The sequence below is a fragment of the Varroa destructor genome, unplaced genomic scaffold (assembly GCF_002443255.2).
Source record: "Varroa destructor unplaced genomic scaffold, Vdes_3.0 BEIS01000004.1, whole genome shotgun sequence".
NCBI lineage: Eukaryota > Metazoa > Arthropoda > Arachnida > Mesostigmata > Varroidae > Varroa > Varroa destructor.
The window spans coordinates 15143226-15162578 of NW_019211457.1; the positions used below are offsets into that span (position 1 = coordinate 15143226).

Below are 19353 nucleotides of genomic sequence, written 5' to 3' on the forward strand. Positions count from 1 at the left end.
AATTTTTCTGTATTGTCCATAATTACACCCGAATACGCGGCCGATCTTCGGACGAATTCGGCAAGCCAATAATGGAAAAGTCTACGGAAAAAAACCTTTGACGGCACTCGTTTAAGCACATATGCAGACATAGAGGACAAAACGTAACAAAGTCTGATCCTTTCTTCTCGCAAGTGCTCGGCTATTATTTTGGACACTTCTACTGCTAATACATATATTATCGTTTAAAACTATTGAAGTTAGTACTTTTAAAGCCTCTGCCCTATAAATAGGGTGAAGCAGAGGTTTCCTGAAAATTTGAAACAAAGTCACGAGAGTATTCGCTGATTTTTTGATCATTAATTCCTATACCTAGGAAATTTTTACTTTGGTACTGTATTTTCTCAAATGTAATACGGTGTCGAATTGTCCAGTGGTATTTTTAAGCGACTTTTACTCCACCCTGTGTGTAACAAGTTGACCAGAAGAAAAAAGCATAATTCCGACGACGCCAGTCGTATCTATTTGCCCAGTGGCCTGGTGCGCAGACAAGACCGTCCAGAAATATGCTCCAGACGTCAACATTACTATCGTCGTTAACGTTTACTTATTATCAATTTGCAGCAAGCCTTTAGACGGTTTCAGCCGGTGACGTCAAACAAGAGAAAGTTTTCCAGGCGCTGCACCACTTGCCGCGCTTCGTTCATCGTTGATATTCTGTAGATACAGCTGATCCGATCACGTAGAGATCTCTTGAGTCAGATGATGTCTAACGTCTTTGATGCAGCTATTGCTGTTAAGGATGTTTTTTGTGTTATAGAAAAAAAAAAAAAAAAAAAAAAATACACGTCATCCGTAGCCAGTTTCTGGGATGTGTACTAGCGAAAGATATGGGCTTTGTTTTTTATTGATTCTGGCCTAAAACATTTTCACATGGATGATTGAATCTCGCGCTAGTAACGCGTCTCCTGCATATTGGCATTGTCGTCAATGATTCGGCCACAAAAAACATCGGGAGATAGCTATTTCGATTTCTCTTAATTTCCTTTTATATCTATATGATTAATGATATTTTAACTTATATAATCGATGAATGATTACAACATTTTGCTACGATGACGCCTGTGTACCGCTGTTCTTTAGAAATTAGTGAGTTCAGCCTTTCGCCTATCGTTCATGATCGCCATGATAATTATACTAGAAAAATTGGCACTGAACTTGCACCTTTACGCGTCTCAACGTTTCGTATTAGAGGACAAGAGCTGTTTTGTGTAAAGTCTGCTTACTTACGCCGTCTGCTAACACGTACGACCTGTAAAGCGAATCGTGTATTGACGTTTCACTTTAGTTTGAAGACTTTTTCCTTTTCTCTTGAAGCATTTAATCGTCGTCGTCATCATCATCACCTCGGACCTAGCCGTTATTTTTCAACGCTGACCGATACTCTTCACTGAGTTTAACGCAAACATTTAAACTATGACACATCGCTGCCAATACGAGTCCAAGAATAAGGTTCTTCTATCTCGATTTGACCGGTTATTCGTTGCTATCTGCAGTTACCGTCACGACCAATCGTCTTCTCGTCCTAAGAGAGAGAGAGAGAGAGAGAGAGAGAGAGAGAGAGAGAGAGACGATTGTTGAATGATTAGTCCGAAACAGAAATACGGGTTAGGCGAGACGATATGCAACAAAAAGACGCTGTTACTCAATGAATAGGCACAATGAGCCTAAGCGGAAGCAAAGCTCCTAACGACAACGGAACAACTCGAACTAGACGCAAATCTCAAAGGCCGGCCTTAGCCTGTTACCGCTGAACTGAAAATATAGGACGTTACTGTAAAGGGATTCTAATCCCTTATCGTTACGTGCAGCGAGCATGTTTTTTGAATATTTGCTGTATATATTGTGCGCATATCGCTCATACCAGCCGGAAAGGTGTATTGTCCATTTCTACAGGTCGAGGATGTTGTCGTCTCGTCTGAATAAAACCACCGAAGTCAGATGAACCCGTTTTCAACCGGCTAACTTCGGCCGGATGTCAGGGTCACGGAGACTTGGAAAGCATGCGTCGACGCGACGTGTACGCAGCCGCTTGCGACGAAGATGATTTGGCCGGCGGGTAGGGCAAGGATGGAGCAGAGGGTGTGGGGGCGGGTGGAAGCAAGGTCGCAACGGTATAAGGATGACAATGACACTGACACTGCTATGGTTAATCATGTAGGGCTCGTCGCTAACGAAGAGAGAGGCTTCTGACGTCATTGCAGATAGTGTCTTTCAGTACTTTCGTTAGAAGACGGGACTAGATACAATAATATGACGCATGATTAAAGTAGAAGTACACAGACTTCCTTTTAGGCATCATCAGTAGAGATAACATTTCCAAATATATAAACTAAAAATTGGCAAAAACTGAGCCGTTTGAAACTAAATAACAACCAGCGTTTCTGTGATACAATTTTCGCTTGAGTATGACTCAGCGTTTGGGGACAAATATCTCGTTCTGGCCCGTACATATGCGGATATTTATAAAGAACATGTAGTTGTTTGCAATGACCGCTCGACGCACAGCAAAGCCATCTACAAGAGAACGCAGACAGAGTTCGCTACGACTATTTCATTAGCTAAGCAATCTCTACGAGATGATACTTGTCTCGCCTCTTTCTCTGCCCAGTCACTGTTCGCGATCATTGAGTGAGCTCCGTAATACTCACACATACACACCAACGCATACACGGAGCCGTACGCAGACTCAGTCAGAGAACCCGATAGACCCCCTGGCCCCCTCTGCTGCTTGGTCGATAGCAGACTACCGAGCGTAAGTATGTAGAGTCGAAAGGACTGGCGATATAACGAAGATTTCATATCGCGGGAAGCGGAACATCGCCAACGAATGCCGTTGTTTGTGTCGCAACCGCCAGACGGCGGATGCGGTGTGACACATCGGTGATCTGACGACAAGCAACCAGAAATCTGAAGTTTATCGCGGTCAGATAAGAGCCATACATTGAATATTGAAGTGTTCGACACACGAGCCTCGTCCCTACTAGGCGTAATGACTATTTTGCCTTAAATACAATCTTGGATTGATCGTTATAGTATACGTATGTGTGTACTAGCTAGCCAGGTATAATTATAATAGTAATAAAAACAATATCATATTTTAGAATCTGCGGAGATAAGAACGATCACAGCCTCACATTGACTGCTATTTTTCATATTTGAATATTTTTTACGGGCTTTATCCAGGAGTTAATTTTTAAGTCATTGAAAACGAGCTGTTTATCTGCTAATTATGTACCGTAATTTTAAATATACCCGCGTGGACTCCGTGCTGCCGGTTTGTAGAGTGATTCGCCTAACACGCACTGTCGTTATCTCTTTTTACGAGGCGCTCAATGGTGAGGTAATAAGCCAAGCAGGCGAGTGAGCGTATAAACACACACGCACACACACACACACACACACACATACGCACACACATACGCACACACACACGCACACACACACACATACGCAGACACACACATGCAGACACACACCCGTGTTAACAAAATAACCAATGCAAGTTAAGTTTCCAGCCCAAGGTCACATTGCCTCTGAAGCACGGGAAAATACTTTTTACACTTGGCATTCTTCATTTTTTTGTCAAATCAGCAAAGGTAGTAAAAGTTTATTTCGGATGTGACTTAGAAGCACTGTTAGTATTGATTCTAAGCGACGGATGTCCATATGACATCTAGCTGACTGTATGATATGCCACAAATACGCGAACATCGTAGGCTAGAGCAATCCCCCATAATTACTTCGCTAAATTCTAGCGGAGTCCTAGTCGTCGCATGTATATCAATCACTACAGAAAATGGCCTGTGAAATTTTTATGAACACAATTTACTCGGTAGCCGAAACGTGGGTAGGTTCAAACGCAGGGTTTATTTTTCCATCGTGGGTGGAAAAGCCTACTGAATGTGCAAACCAATTTCTAGGACATAGATATTTCGAGAACAGCAGAGAGAGGTACAGCCGACGCTGTCGCTGCTGTTTTGACCTGCTTTGGTGCCGTTGAACTTTTTCCGTCGTGAACTGGACCTTTTTACAACAGGCATTAGTACATTAGCTTCGCTTTAAGAACCTGTCAAGGTATTATGGGAAAAGGGCACGTAAAGCTTTCAATACGGGCCATACAGAGCTACTTCGTATTGCTGTTTGTTTGTGTCAATGCTGTTGGAAAACCGGTAACACTAATAGCTAAGACCTGCAACCTGCGGATCTCGGTAATGTCATAATCATATTTATAGTTGCTTCTAAGTTCGACCAGCATCGCTCGTTGCCCGTGTGCCTCTAGCGCCTGGTGTCTAAAGTGTTATGTCAAACTTAAACTAGCAGGCTTTAGGGCTCTATTGGTTTTTGACTTCTCGCTGTTAAATGTATGATGTATCAAGCGTACCTAGCACGCATGATCGCCACCAATGATATATGCCATGTAACAGTGATATGCACGTTTGACCCACACTGTAGCCGCTCGTTATGTAGATCGACTGGGGTGGTTGGCACCTCGCGAGCGGTATGAATGATCCCATGCACAAACATCGAATCGTGAGTGATATAGGCGTAGAAAAGTACAGCACAGTATGGACGGTTGGCTGGCTGGCTGGGAAGCTACCTGCACTAAACAGACTATGGATCGTGCTGCACGTAGCCAAAAGTTTAAGGAAAAGAACACACGCAAGCAGCAGCAGCAGCAGCAACAACAACAACAGATATGCTCTACAGGCGCTTCTCACTATCTGGCACGATTTTCTAGATCAAGATAGATATATTAGTAAGCCGAAGCTGGATAGATAGGGCAGTTTCGTCGTAAGCATAAAGAGCAAGGGTTCCATTTTAAGATTTACCACAACCCTGCGACTGTTGTTCCCGCTGCCATTCCAAATGCGGCAACTATTTCGGCCTATAGATGGAAAAAAAACTATCTGCTATGAATAACCCTCTAGCATTCGGCGGACTTTGCAGAATCTGAGCATACAACGCGGCAGGCCACAAGTTCAGCAACACTGTTTATGCAGGGCCGACGAGAAGAATCTGTAGAGCGCAGGCCGCAATAGCTTTGCTGCGGGTGAAATTCAGCTTTGCGCGCTTTTCAGTTTGCTTTTCTCTTCTATGTAGCGTTACTAAAAACTGATGTCGCCCCCTTGAGACTATGGCGGTCGGACCACGCAGAAAGCCATAGCTATTATAACCGCATGAGCTGGCAAAAGCAACGGTTTTATTGAACTGGCCCGGAGGGCAGTCGTCTAGAGCAAGGGCAGAACAAATTGAGCATAAACATACACAAACGAAGGGTAAACTTTGCCCCTCACTTTACCGGGAACAATACACGACCACACAAAGAAAGAAACAGATCGCTGTTTTTCGTACCTTTTTTTCCCTTTCGCCCCCAGATGTTCTAGCTCTGTGGCCTAGTTCACGTATCATACGGATAGTCTCGGCCACTAATAAGCAGTAGCAATGGACAGTAGTTGATGGAAAGACGGAATACTCACACTGCCTTCCGCTCCACCGATACTAGCCAACCCGATAAGCGACGACCGCTTTGTGTGTCTACAAAGCCATCATCGTAAAGAGAGAGCGTTTCTCCAACGTGTACCTACCCGTGGTTGTGTGCACGTATAGGGGGTGATTGCGTTGTGCTGCTTTTGTGCATATAGTGAGTTTCACGGGGCTATTTGCCGTCCGTACGTAGTGTTTCTATTCTTTTTGTTTTTCGGGCTCGCTCTGTTCTTCGTAGATAGCATCGAACAGTCCGTGGACGGCATGCCGGTATTCCGCCATGAACATAACAGCTGCAAGCTCTCAACAGGTTGATGCTTTCTGGAGATGGCTCTGGTCTTCTTGCTGGTCGTTACGAGTCTCCGCCAGTTGTGTCTTGTCTCGACACAAATAATGCAGTGGTGAGCGAATGGCCTAGCAACAGTTGATGGTGACTGTAGACGGTCAACGACATCGGCATGAACATCAGCTTTTCAACGGTATCAAAAAGCCCTACTCCGGGCAATCTCGCCCCATCCGACCCGACAACCTATACCATTCTACCTATTCTATCCTAGTTGATTCCGAATCCTTGAATTATGTCGACATGGCATAGCTGAATCGAGGCAAAGTTGGCCCTCTTGATTTCTGCCCCTGCCAACGTGTGTGGCTATCGCCGAAATCACGAACGCAGTCAGGCCCACATTCTTGCCTATTGAGGGACATACTGGAGATGCACTCCGGATCGTTTTGCCAACTCTTTACGGCACCAAAAGAACGAGATACAAAAAAATTCGAAGGGAAACACGCTTTTCAGACATGGTCGAGTTCGGTATAATGTGAGGTGGTTCTGCTTTACCCACTTACATAGATATTTACTCGTAGGCAAACATATATTAGAACAGACATTCTGACCGGCGCGCAGTGTGTCTGCTATTTATCCATAACGCTCCAACGTGGTTCTTTATGCTTGAAGATGTAAACAACACTGGACCAAGCCAAGGACATATTACCAAAGGCCAGCTAAAATCAGAGATCTTATACGTGAAGAAGGGGTGTTTGAAATAATTCTATCTTTTATTTGGTGGATTGTATAGGTTCATCCTGTCGGTGAAACACGTTGGGCTCTTTTTATAGATTTTATAAATACGAAATGCGTTCACTTCGTTTATTTGGTCGGGCTAAAGAGACACGTGACGAACTTAAGGATCTTCCTCCGTTAGTGATAAAGGGCTACAAAGAGCGAAGCGGGCTGATAATTACTATCATAGTTTTTTGTAATTATGTTTATTTTTTCATATTACAGCGAACATGTATCAATCGGGGTCAAATAGATATTTTAGACGCATTGATTTTACACATTTTTGAGAACTAGTTGTCCATATCTTAGTAATTGAATTACTCGAAATTAGCCTGATGAGGGTGATCAGCCACTGTGGCTTCTACGCAATCTAAATCAGGCTGGTTCGAAACCACCAGCGCTACAAACTTCTACAATCGCCATGTTCGTAGTGGCCGAATGAATCGGGTAGTCAATTTTTCGAGTAAAAATATACCTCGTCTGCTAGACGTAAACATTCACTGTTGTGCGAAATTTTCTGAAACTAATTGATCACTAAATGCAGGACATATGGAAATAGACCGATACATCTAAACTGTTTTTTACAATTGTCTCGTCAATAGCGACAAAAAATATCGTGAAAAATTTGCGCTAGTATTTACGATCTAGTAAAAATTAATTATAGTAATATCTATTTTTTTTTCTATTAAGGTTTACTGTTTAGGTGTTTTCTTTACAGCCAGAATGAAGCCGTCGTGTTTCGATTGCATATATATATATATATATATATATACGTAGATTGATTAACAGCATTGAGCTGTTCATGGTGAATAAGCAAATAGCTGATGATCCGCATTGCTGAAAACCACCCAGCGATGCATCTGTTGTAGTTAAAATGTTTCCCGTGCTTCCCGTTCAATCGTTAAACTCTTAGGCATTACTTCAGATGACCGACTTCGGCGAGCACGAAGCGAACTGTGTGTCTTGGTTGGGCTAGAACCTGGGCACGCTCACGTGTCCTTAAGTTTAGCAGACAAACACGTCACGCGGCGGTAAACAGCGACTTTCGTAGGGCTGAATAAGACGCAACCCCCAGTCAACCATGTTTTAGAAGCCAAGGGCAACCGTTGCAGTTCTGTCTGGTTAGTTTGCCCCGCGGTAACCAGCAGCTGCGTGTGACTATTCGTTGTCAAGAAAATCAATACGCTTTTTCTGTCAGCGCTTCGTTGTCAGTAATATGACGCGGACCTTTGGCATTGCGCCGCAAGGTCACAGTGGAAATCTGCCCACAGATCTGATGGATTTACAGGTCCGGCGGCACATGTCCACGGTGAAATCAGGAACTGTTGAACCATGGATAACTACCGAGATAACCATATTTTGCTTTTAACGGTTTCGGGTAAGCTAAGTTAATCAGTGTTGATGAAGATGTAAGGTTAACGTTTCCAAAGCATCATCAAGGCCGTCAAAATGATTATACTTAGCTATTGTAATATTGTCGCAATTAGCCGGCCAAGACACTTAGGGAAAACTTGGGGAGCAACATCATGGGTATGACTGGCACGTGTGTGATTAAATCACTCATTTTAATCTCTTCGATCGTAAACACATCTCGTATGCTGATACTCGATCGGTTCGCTACTACCATAATAGTTCTAAACTTGACTAGAACTCCTTATTTTTTTTTCGTCTTTCCTTGCCGTTCCTCCTCGCTCCGTCCAGGCTTATAGTCTAGTCGATTACTCTGAACAACTCTTTTTGTCCGGTGACTCCGATCGCTGTGCATTCGACGCTGGCGGCGATGCGAAGGCAACTGCGGCCTTTTCCCGAGTTGCCTTCGCATCCTCCTTCAGATTCGATTCTGAGAATGTTCACCATTATCCGCACCTCAATGATTGCGCGTCGCCAGTGCGACTCGTGTCATCAGACTGTAGACGCACGTCGGGAGCGTAAGAAAAAGAAGAAACAAGGGAGGGGTACGCGTCTGGATCGAAATTATTTGCTCTGCTGTTTCCCGGTTCGATCGAAGGCTTTCTGCCGCTTGATCGACCAGCATCGGCCTGGTAGAACTGCAGTGAAACAATTTCAGTGCTACAGTTGCTGCCAGTTACCAAGGCCAACATTGCATAACACTTTCCGTTTGGCCGCTATCCATCATTGCGGCGGGGATCAGCGGCGGCAGCACGACGTGCAGAGACAAGTAAATACAACGAGTCAACCGCCAAGGCGTCGTTACTAACGAGAGCATCTATGACGGCTGTGCTGAGTCGGATCCGAGAAAAAGACAGACAAGGAAAGGGTAAACAAAAAACAACGATTCCGGCAATTCTGATCTGGGTTCTACCATATCCATTGTAATCGCAAAGGCAGATTTCAGCGAGGCTGCTTTTTGGAACTTCGCGTGGCGTTGGATTGCCCAACAACGGATCGGGAAGCCACAAGTTGATTTAGATACAGTATAAGTAAGTGGGTCTTGTGACGATTACTGCCAATTATACCGGCCAGATGGCGTACGCGTGTTCGCCATTCACAGTCCCGCTGTTTGTCTCTGAACTGATGTCACTTTTCCTATAGCGTTCCGGCGTCTGGCTTAGCGTGCTGTGTTAGTTTTACTTGTACTTGTTTGCCGTCGTTTTGCCTGTAATCATCGGGCGATTAGCAGTTTCAGCCGTAGACTAAATAAGCTGGGTTGTTGTCGCCGTCGTCATCACCATTTTGTCTGCAGTTTACCAATGACTGCCCATATTGTTTACCACAATCTACGCCGCTGGCGAACACCGTCGAGCGGTGTCCACCGGTGGCGTAATGCAACGGCTTGATGTTTTTGATATGGTCGACGCGGACTAGGACGGAACACTTATGGACGGACTGGAGCAGAAGAGCGTGCACTGTTAAACTTGAGGACAGCGGGCTATAAGATCTAATAGCGTTTGATGTTTGCGGTGAGAACATGGTCGAGTGGTAAAAGACATAGTGTTATCTTACTGGTGGTAGGATAACTTTGCTTGATATATTATTTAGGAAGGGTGACGCTATTGATTCGATTGATGACAAGAATACAGAGGCGTTTGTCTTTCACCGACGTCAGACCTGCCAGTGGTTGTTCTGTCCTCTAGCGATGATCTGGTGGAACAATGTAAGGAAACCGCTAAAAGACACAATGCTACAGCTTAAGAGCGCGCGTCCGTGCAGTACGAACAGGGGCAAGGGACAGACCCTGTACGAGATGTGTTGAGTTTCGTTAATGTCTGCCCTTATGTACGTTAGAGCGTTCAACGTCGCGGTAAAAATGAATAGTCATTTCCACACTTGTAAGACTCTCTAATGGGATACGGTACCAACTTGGATCGCACTAATCGAGGGGTAATGCCGCCCAAAGACGTAGTTCAAACGCCGCCAAATCCGAAGCAGCGTTGGCAATGCTCGAAGCGAGATCAAGTACGTGAGAAAAAAAACACGTCTTTTTCTACTTCTTGCATGGACGAACCATTTTCGCCAGATGATACAACAAGAGGCATACCACGCAAATGTGTCAGTGGCAAGTGGCTATTCGCTGTAACTATTACCAATACGAATCAGACATATATAGGTATGAACTGGATACATAAACAGATGGGTCTGGAACAGAAACACGTTACAACGTACGAGAGGGAGTATGGCCATGCTTTGGCCATGAGGTAACATCGCAAAACAAAGCGCATAACGATTATACAATAGAATCTAGGTAGCTAGAGTAAAGCATTGATCAGCCTATCGTAGGTTCTGTGTGACCGTCCCCATGGTAGATTAGTAGGTAACGAACTTGCGTGCAAATCATTGGGACACGCACGTTGTCGTCTAGGCTCGAACCTGGGTATAGACACGCTTCGGTTTATGCTACCAGCCCTCTGTTCGATGGAATTATGCCTAACGGCGATATCTAACGTAAAATTCGAAACGTTGAGGTTTTGTTCGGCCGCCAATGACTGATGAAGTTGGTGAGAATGCCTCAAGGTTACATTGGGTAGACTGAGATACTACCCCGCGGATAAGCACACAGATTTGTGGACTGTTCGCACAGAATTGTCATGTTGTCAGGGTTCAATGAGGATGTCGCAAAAAGACCATGAGAAACGGACGGTTTTATGAGTATTGTAGCCTTGATCATTCGGCAGGGCAGTTGTTACGAGAGTGCTTTGGTCTACAGCTGCGAAATTAATATGGCGGCTCTTGTGGAATTTGAAACGAGCAGATTGAACTTAACATTGGTAACTTAATTTTACGTTAGAAGTCTGCATACGTTTTAACAAAGTATATATAAGGAGAATGTTGTGTGAGACGGGGCGTTGGAGATGATTAATCTCGTTTGTAAAGAAGTTAGTTAGCGTACATCCATGATGACGTCTACCAGTCTGCGTCTGGCAGTCTGGATAGGCTTCGAGCTAACGCAGACGGCTAAACAATGGACGCGCGAGAAGCACTGCGTACATTCTATCCCTAATTAAGCTAGAAACTACTGTATTTGGTAAGAAAAGTACCTTTTCCACGGTTCCATCATCTTAACAAATTATCCGAACGTAATTTATTTTGCAAAACCAACGGATGTTGTCACATTACAGGGGAGGACAAGAAGACGAGGTAACTTAAAAACTGAATCACAACGGTCTTTCCGTGACGAAAGAACGGTATACGGCCGCCTTGACCCGTGTCTTCTCATCTGATGTTTACGTTTGCGCCGTAATGCTAATTTAGATCATACAGCTAATCAGCATCAAGAAAATATATCTTCACGATTTTACAAAGACTGCGTATGATTTATGGAATCGGATGCATCTAACGGAACATTAAAATTACTATAGCGTTATCGTTGGATGATAGGAAACCTTTTTGTCAACGATCTCAAAAATCCTTTTCCTGTCACAAACCCGACCATATTGATCGCGTAACACTGCTTTCCGTCCATAACTTCAGAATTACAAATCGAAAATTACTACCTGCCCGTGCAAAGTCTCCACGACGCGCGTTTACCCCCTAGTCCGCTAATTTACCATAATTCGTAAATCAAACACGGCAGCTCTCAGCTATGGAAACGTTTTTTTTTTTTGTTTTTCTTTCCTCTTTTCTTTTTTTTTTTTTCTAATAAAACTAATCCGGTGCAGAAAGGTGATTTTCTGTTTATTCGGATGGATATTTACGTAACACTACTTAGCCCAATGCTGTAGCCTATACATAACCACAATTTGATACTTGAGCCGATTAGGTCGACTTCAGTCCCTTAGCCAGATGTACGCGTGGCCTAAATGTCTGACAGGCCCACGCACTAGAGCCTGCCTGGGCCTTCTTGGTCATCGCTTTCGACATTTCATCATTTTGGATGACAACAAAAACAAAAGAGCCTGAAAATTACCTCTGTTCTTTGCAACCGTAAACGAACCAAATAACTGACAAAGCTGACTAAGCTATTCGGGTAAAATAACATCAATTGAAGTAACAGGTCAAAACAATGCCACGTATGTTTCCATGTTAAATAGGTCAATAGTCCAGGACGCAGTAGCGGTCAGATGGCTGACAATTTAACACCGATAAACGTTATACTTAGAAATAATAGAAACACATTAATGTTTGCTTAATGAAAAATAGGGCAATGAATATATTTGGTATTTGTTAAGGTTAGGCCTGTTTTTCTTTCCAACGCTGTTAATGTACGCTGTTCCATAACATCTTGTAGATTGCATTTATAGCTTGTAGTTTATCCTATTTAGTAATTAACTTTAGCTCCATATGTGAACTGGCCGTATTATTAAACTTCGCGAGTATTGTTGATACTAGCTGATCCTATGGAATTAGTACTAAGGCCAATGAGTAAAGTCCAGTTGAAATTTTCATAATTTTATTGATTTCGTTGTGATAAACGAAAGGCTACACTATATAGATAATCGTATGGTATTATAGAATTACGTAGATTATCGTATAGGACAATCGAATTGAAGTAAAAAGAGGCATAACAGTATTTCATGAGAAATGTTAGGATGCTGAAACAAGGCGTAACAAAAGCTTAAACCAAAGTAGATGCTTGAGAACACCTGCCAATAACTGTCATTGCATCGAACGTGCCAGGTGTCCTAAGGACGGTGCTAAAAGGCAACGAGATGCAGGTGATCTATTACAATTGTCCGTGCATCTGTGGCACCTACTTGTGTAAACACGCTCGTGGAAACCCAGTTCCCTGCAGGGTCTATCGAGGAACTCACGCATGGTAAATCAAAGGGCGACGTGTACGTTTAACCTGCATCTCTTGGTGACGTGCGCAATGAAACTTCTGCCATTCGAGACAATGAGCAGTCTTAAGTCCTTCCATTTATTGCCTCCATCTTAGTAGGGTTTATGGCCGCAAATATGATATTATCGCGTAAGGCCAAACTAAAACTTGCTGTGCTTAAAACCTATTCGATTTGTATATCGCCACATGGTCTGCACACAAGATGACTTCGACTGACTTTTTTTCGTCCTCTTGTTTGATCAGAGAGGCTTTTCAACAATATAAAGAAAAAAACAGGTTTAAGTTGTCCCCCGAGCCGCTGTGCGTACGGTGGGAGTTTTGCCACCGCGTTGTTGACGGTCATTCTGTTGTTCCGTAGAATCGGAGCGAGAAAATTGAGTCTATTCAAGGTCACATCTAACTCGACCAGCGTAAGCATGACCTCGTCCCTGGGCAAAAGTTCGAAGACTGTCTTGAAGTGGACGAACACCGCATATAGCGGATAACGCGGCGCAGCCAGTGCTCCCTTGACGTCAGTCATCGGTCATCAGGATGTACCGTTTTTGTAGAGCGTTTTCTCCGGAATCCGTGTTACTCCCTTGGGATAACGGATATGCTCTCTGAGTGACTGTCCAGTTTTTGAGTCAGCAAGCCGGGTAGCAGCTTATAGCCACGCTTTTCTTCGCTGTTTTTCGGTATGATGATTTAGGAATTTCTAACAGAGTAAATTTTTTCCAGGGGACTCAATGCTTACCGGTGTTTAAATGTTTATTAGATAGTGCCAAGCAACACGATGCCAAGACGACGGCGCATTTGAGATGCTCGTTGCACATTCTAGTAGAACCAGCGGCCTTCGCCTAGGCTTTCGAGAGTTTGCATAGTCACAAGCTCTGTGGAGCCTTGTTGAAGGATATCGCATTATACTAAGATCCCATCTTTCGCTGCTGCGACAAAAAAGGTCACTGCGTATGGTATGGCATCAGGTATCGCATCACTTAACGCAAACGCCTCAAGAAATTATTTGTGAGGGTCGAGGGGCTGATTGGGTAAACCGCCGAGCTGCCCCAGTGTGTTAGCCACTTGAATAGTTGATATTGTGTATCGGCGAGCAAACGGGTGTCCAGCCGTTAGTGCCTTAGTGGTGCATACATTTCAAAATGTAAAACTAGGGTTATATCTCGGTCATAAGCCTAAAGGCCATCTGAGCCCTCTAGATTTTAAGCATAGAAGGACCACGGCCTGTGTTTCTAAACGGAACGGAGGGGCTGTACTGTAGGCTGATGTATTTTAACCGAATGCTGTGTAAACATTTCGGTCAAAACATTTCGAAAAGCCAGTTCCTTCTGCTATGAAACAACGAATACGTCATGCCAAAAAGCGGTGCGTTGTTTTCAACTTTGGGCGAAGATTAGCCAGTATCCAGTCCCTACGCATTTGACAAATCCCCACTGAGATTATTCTCGGGTTAGCCCAAATTGACTGTGTACGGATTCGCAAATGAGTATACGGCCGCGTGGAAAAGAAGGGCAGGTTTAGCACAGCGAAGTGGAAAATCAGCAACGAGGAAAGGGCACTGCGGACTCCAAAGTTAACCTACCAAGTACATCTTTAATGATCCTTAAATTTTTGTGAAGATGTGATATTAGTGAGCGTACGATATGAAGGATTGCTTCCGAAGACCTCAAGTACATGCCATGCGTCATGGAAGTTAGATGGACGCAACATGAGCATAATAGGACTAAGAAACTTTGATTTGTGGTGTTTGTTATTCAGCTCTATTAAATGATGAAGTAATAAGGTTTTTCCCTGATAAGAGCCTTTTTCGTAACGCAAAAATGCTTACGAGGAAAATTTTCGGCCAGAGCCCATGTTCTGAGTGCAATATCGCATAAAAAAATGATCGCCAGAGAGGGAGACGCATTACCAAGGAAGTTTATCCACATGTTCTACAAGCTGCTGCGCGTTGATTAGTGGGTGAGGTGCTTGAAGGAAAACCATACGTTTTCTAATAGGGTAACATATCTGCTCAAGTAAGTCGATTAGCGTAGGGCGGGTTGCTTAAGAACGTGAGCGCGCTTTGCAATAAACACATATGGCTGCCAAATAGCCCAGATTTGAACCTGTTGGATTATTATGTAGGGAGCTTTATTAAAGTCAAAGTCTCGACGTATTGCAAAGGGAAGAATTGAAATGAAAATCTCGGTGAATGGTGGTCATATTAAATACGCGCGCGCGTCAAAAATGAAACTTCTAGCACACATAGAAAATTTCGTCGAAATCTGTGTTTTTATTCGTAGACACAGATCACCCCAATTCGAGCGCCGCGCCCTGTAAAGCTGTGTATCGTTCTAATCATAACGTTAGTAATTAACACCCGTACAATACCCACGGTCTAGCGTCAAGGTCAACGAAGCATCCTCTCGTATAGAAAATACTAATTGTTAACATTTAAATTTTTTTATCTGAAATGTACTTCCTGGAATTCATATTTGTATTACCATTCTGCCTATACACATTGTCACACACGCATTATAATATTCTAAACGTTGCAGTAACTTGATTGATTGATTGAAATCTGCCGCCAGAGACAGAGGATTAAACATATTGCTAGCCCAGCTATTTGCCGAGCCCTAAAGTACCAGTCACGATTACGAGGATCTACGTGGTCAGAGTTCGTTTGTGCCATGCTCTACAAATTTGCTACTTTCAGGCTACCGCAATGTAACATTAGAATAATTGGTATTGCTTGTTACCATATACCCGCAACATACATTAACTAAAAAAAAAAAAAAAAAAAAAAAAAAAAGAGACTATCTCTTGGGAAAAGCCTCATTTTCCGAGGAAACAATCGGATTTTTTCAGAAAAAGCCTATTGTAAGGGTGGCGATTTCTTCTCAGGCGTGGACCCTGCATAAAAGTGCGCACTACCTCAGCTAAATACTCTTTTAATTTGATTTGTTTTCATTTGCGGATACTCTGGTATCAACATCTGCAGTTAGCAAGAGCCCTTAAAAGTCTAGCCGTACTCCGGGATTAAATTAAAACCAAAAGTTCTAAGCTTTATGTGCTGGCGCTAAGCTTGTGTCAGGCAGTTGATATTCCAAAATAAACTAGAATTTGCACCAATTTAACTATCTCTACGTGTAACGGTCACACGTTACCGCCGGTGATGGAACATCATCGCAGGAGCGCGAGATACATAATCAAGGGGTTAGGACTATTTTTCCCTGTAGACAATCACGCAGTGACCATTCGTCATGGAGCAAATAGGCACAGTTTCACAGTCATGCGTATAGAAACACTCGAAAGAAGACTTCAACCTTCTTTCCACTTACATTGCACACTTCACCTCAAAATTCATACCTCTTTTCTATGCAATTGCTTATCCAATATCGAACACCCCCAGTCGTAACTACCAATCTCAACAAATGATAGGTCAGGATGCTTCTGTTTGTTGCATACGAAAGATGCTCTTTTTCCGCGACAGACGTTACCTGCCTCTTGAGGACGTCAGCGAGCGTTAGACGCAGTCTCAGCGAAGAATTGTCTTAATGAAACCAAACGGAAACGGGTGTCTCGTCAGCCCCGAAACGTAATCGTTTACTGTACAATCCCAGCATCTGCGTTATTATTATTTTAGGTTATTAACGCAAGCTGCCAGCTTTTGCCACTTTTCAGCGTTATCTGTGTTACAAAAGCAGTGTTGACGGCCATTTTATACAGTGTCTCTGAGAAACAAATTGAGAAAATATTTACAGCAGTAAAAAATATTAACGTTACGTTACCCGACGGCTGATCGATGATCCGAGCACCGATTAGGGGAAATGTTTCATCCTACTCCGTTTTCAATGATGCTGGAAGTGTACCAGCTGTATATCTACTGTCTATAACAGTGACAAATATATGGGATATAGACGGTACAATATTGAATAATAATAATAATGTACACAGGTAGCAATTGATATGTAATTTTACGACGGGACCTGTATATCTATCGGGCGTCTGCTTGGAGATTTCATCTCCAAGAAGGATATTTACCCAGGCAGGAAAGGGCACAAGCTAACTACCATTTGACTCAATTGCTGATACTGCCACAAAGACGAATGTGTTGGTTGGAATCGCTAGCGCAGCTGTTCCCTAGCAGGACTGCTCGGTAGCGACAATGTTCCCAAGCTTAAAGCCCTAAAGAATCTATTATACCACAATTAACATAGTTGTACTATTCGGCTAGAAAGGTGTCAACGGCGAATCAGAGCCAGTGAACGGGCATAAACAGAAACAACCAATTTTTAGAAACTGAATCGCCGACCGCTCGTCTGCCAGTGCGTTGTGGCCTGTTGATACCCCCTGTTCATTGTCAACCGGTTTGCGGTATCGACTTTTCTGACCATTTGTGTTCTATCATTGCATCTATGGGTACGATACTCGTTGGCGTTACTTTTCACCCATCGTTCCAGCTGTCGATCGGTTGTTAACATTTCCTAGTCGATCCATGGAGTATATTTAAAATCGCGCTGGGGTCGAAACACTGAATAGTAAGGAACACAGGCCGTACGTGCTTTATAAGTCTATAGTACGTGATTCAGAGCTGCTGGTGGACCGGACGGTGATGGTCCAGGTAGGAAATATAGTTTGTGACCAATGCGCATCTCGTTTTGCGTACGTAAACATGCGGCGATCGCTGGTTTAAATCTTAGAAGTGGCAAATAATTACCACAGCATATTGTTACCATGCCGTTGTAAGGAAAAACTACCGGCCTAAACAGCAAGATTCACAAACCGGACAGTTAACAGCCGATGAAACGAAATATGCCACCATAAATAGTGTCTTATTTTGGCTCCGTAATGAGCGTCTGCCTTTTACGTGGCTCGGCCAATGACTAGACCCAGCCGCACCGTGAAGCACCCTTCTGGACGAGTACCGTAGTACAACGAAGTGAAGGAGCAGAAAGTGAAGTCGAACCCCGGTTGAAAACTTTGAGTCAATAATGCTGACAGACCACTAAGATGATGAAGTAGTTTAAATAAAAACAGTTCAGTTCAGTACTACGATAGACCTTCTTTTCGCCTGGAAAACGTTCTAAATCAATCTGGAACAATGGAATGAAACACGGAACACGTATCGTTTGTCTATGCTACAATAGAAGGAAATTAGGCCTTAGTAGCGCAACTGTTATTTTGAGCTTATCTAGCTCTCCCGGCTTCTCGTATATCTTTAAAGTTTATCTACAATTTTCGACCTTAGGTTTGATGTCACCTTTTTTCGGTTATAATATAATTAGGACAAACCATGGCTACCAGAAGAAAGTCAGTTCTTCTCAAAGCAAAACAGTATATTCATCATAGTTAAAACAGTGCATCATTTTTAGAACTTGAATTTAAGTTATTATCGATCGGGACGAAGTCCTACCAAACGTAGAACCTTCTCTATTGGTTTGAAATAAACGGTCGGTGTTATTTTTAGTTTTCACGCGGGTTCTGAAAAATCCGGAGAAGATTTAAAGGGCTCGAAAGTTAATCAAAATTATCTAGAAAGCTACTCTTAATACATCAGAATCAGTTATTATATATATATATATATATATATATATATATGTCGTGGTCATTTTAAGGAGCAAAGTGTCAGCTGACAATTGAGTCGTCCATATAAACTATAATCGTTATTTTTTTTAAAACTTTTGAGTTTTTTTTTCTCAAAGTTTTTTGAGTAATTCTTGGTAGTTTTAAGTCCTTGCATTTTCGAAACTTTTGCCCTGCTACCAGCCCATAATTCCACTAGACTTTTCTTGGTGGCATACTGAAGCGATACTATAATGATCTTTACACCTATAAATATTATCTGACGTATTAGAAAAAAAAATATTTTAAAAGTGACTAGGGTGATTGAGGTATCGACTCGGAAATCTAATTGCGATGGATAATCACTAGTAATGATAGCTCTAGCACGTGTACGGTATTTCACTCAAATCTATATTTTAATTCAGATACAATCCTTAAAAGCGCGATAGGAATACGTCCAGATTTAGACCCTCTATCCTATGTGGTGTGTATTGGCCTGTACACGATTCTGTTTGCTGAGAGCAACATACGTGCGGGCAGAGCGTTTATGTACGTGCGTTCGCACTACACAGGCATGTAAAGAATTGCTCTTCTCTGTCTCGATGAGTCAAATTTGGACGGGGGCCAGCCGGCCCTCTGATTTCTGCGGTCGCTATTCCAACTGTGATAGATCACATCCGTGAAGTTTTGAAGATAGTTTCCTCTTGATTGAATATGATCAGGATGAGGATACGCATTACACGACACACATCTACTATACATTGGTGACATCCTCAGGTCTTTATAATAAAGCAGCTAAACATAAACAATTTTAATGGCATGCATTTATCGAATCGTTTGTAACGATTTTCCTTATCGAGAGAACAGGTGATCGCACATAAAGCTTATATATTTTCAACGGTAAGATAGTTTAGAGTCATCTACGATAGGACTAAGCAGGAATAGGTAGCTGTGGACACGGCCCAATGCCAAAGTCAACTTCCTCCTTCAA

General features: G+C 43.0%; 1 long non-coding RNA gene across 25 annotated transcripts in view; it reads left to right on the forward strand.

Moving 5' to 3' along the window:
- LOC111249727 (uncharacterized) overlaps positions 1-19353 on the forward strand; it is a 45714-nt gene that overhangs the window by 22263 nt on the left and 4098 nt on the right. Inside the window, exon 1 of one of the 25 annotated variants that reach the window (XR_015325527.1) lies at positions 14242-14833. The exons of the other annotated variants lie outside the window; for them this stretch is intronic. This is a non-coding gene — a long non-coding RNA (uncharacterized LOC111249727). Of the gene's footprint in view, positions 1-14241; positions 14834-19353 lie in introns of those variants that run through there. 25 annotated transcript variants of the gene reach the window in all.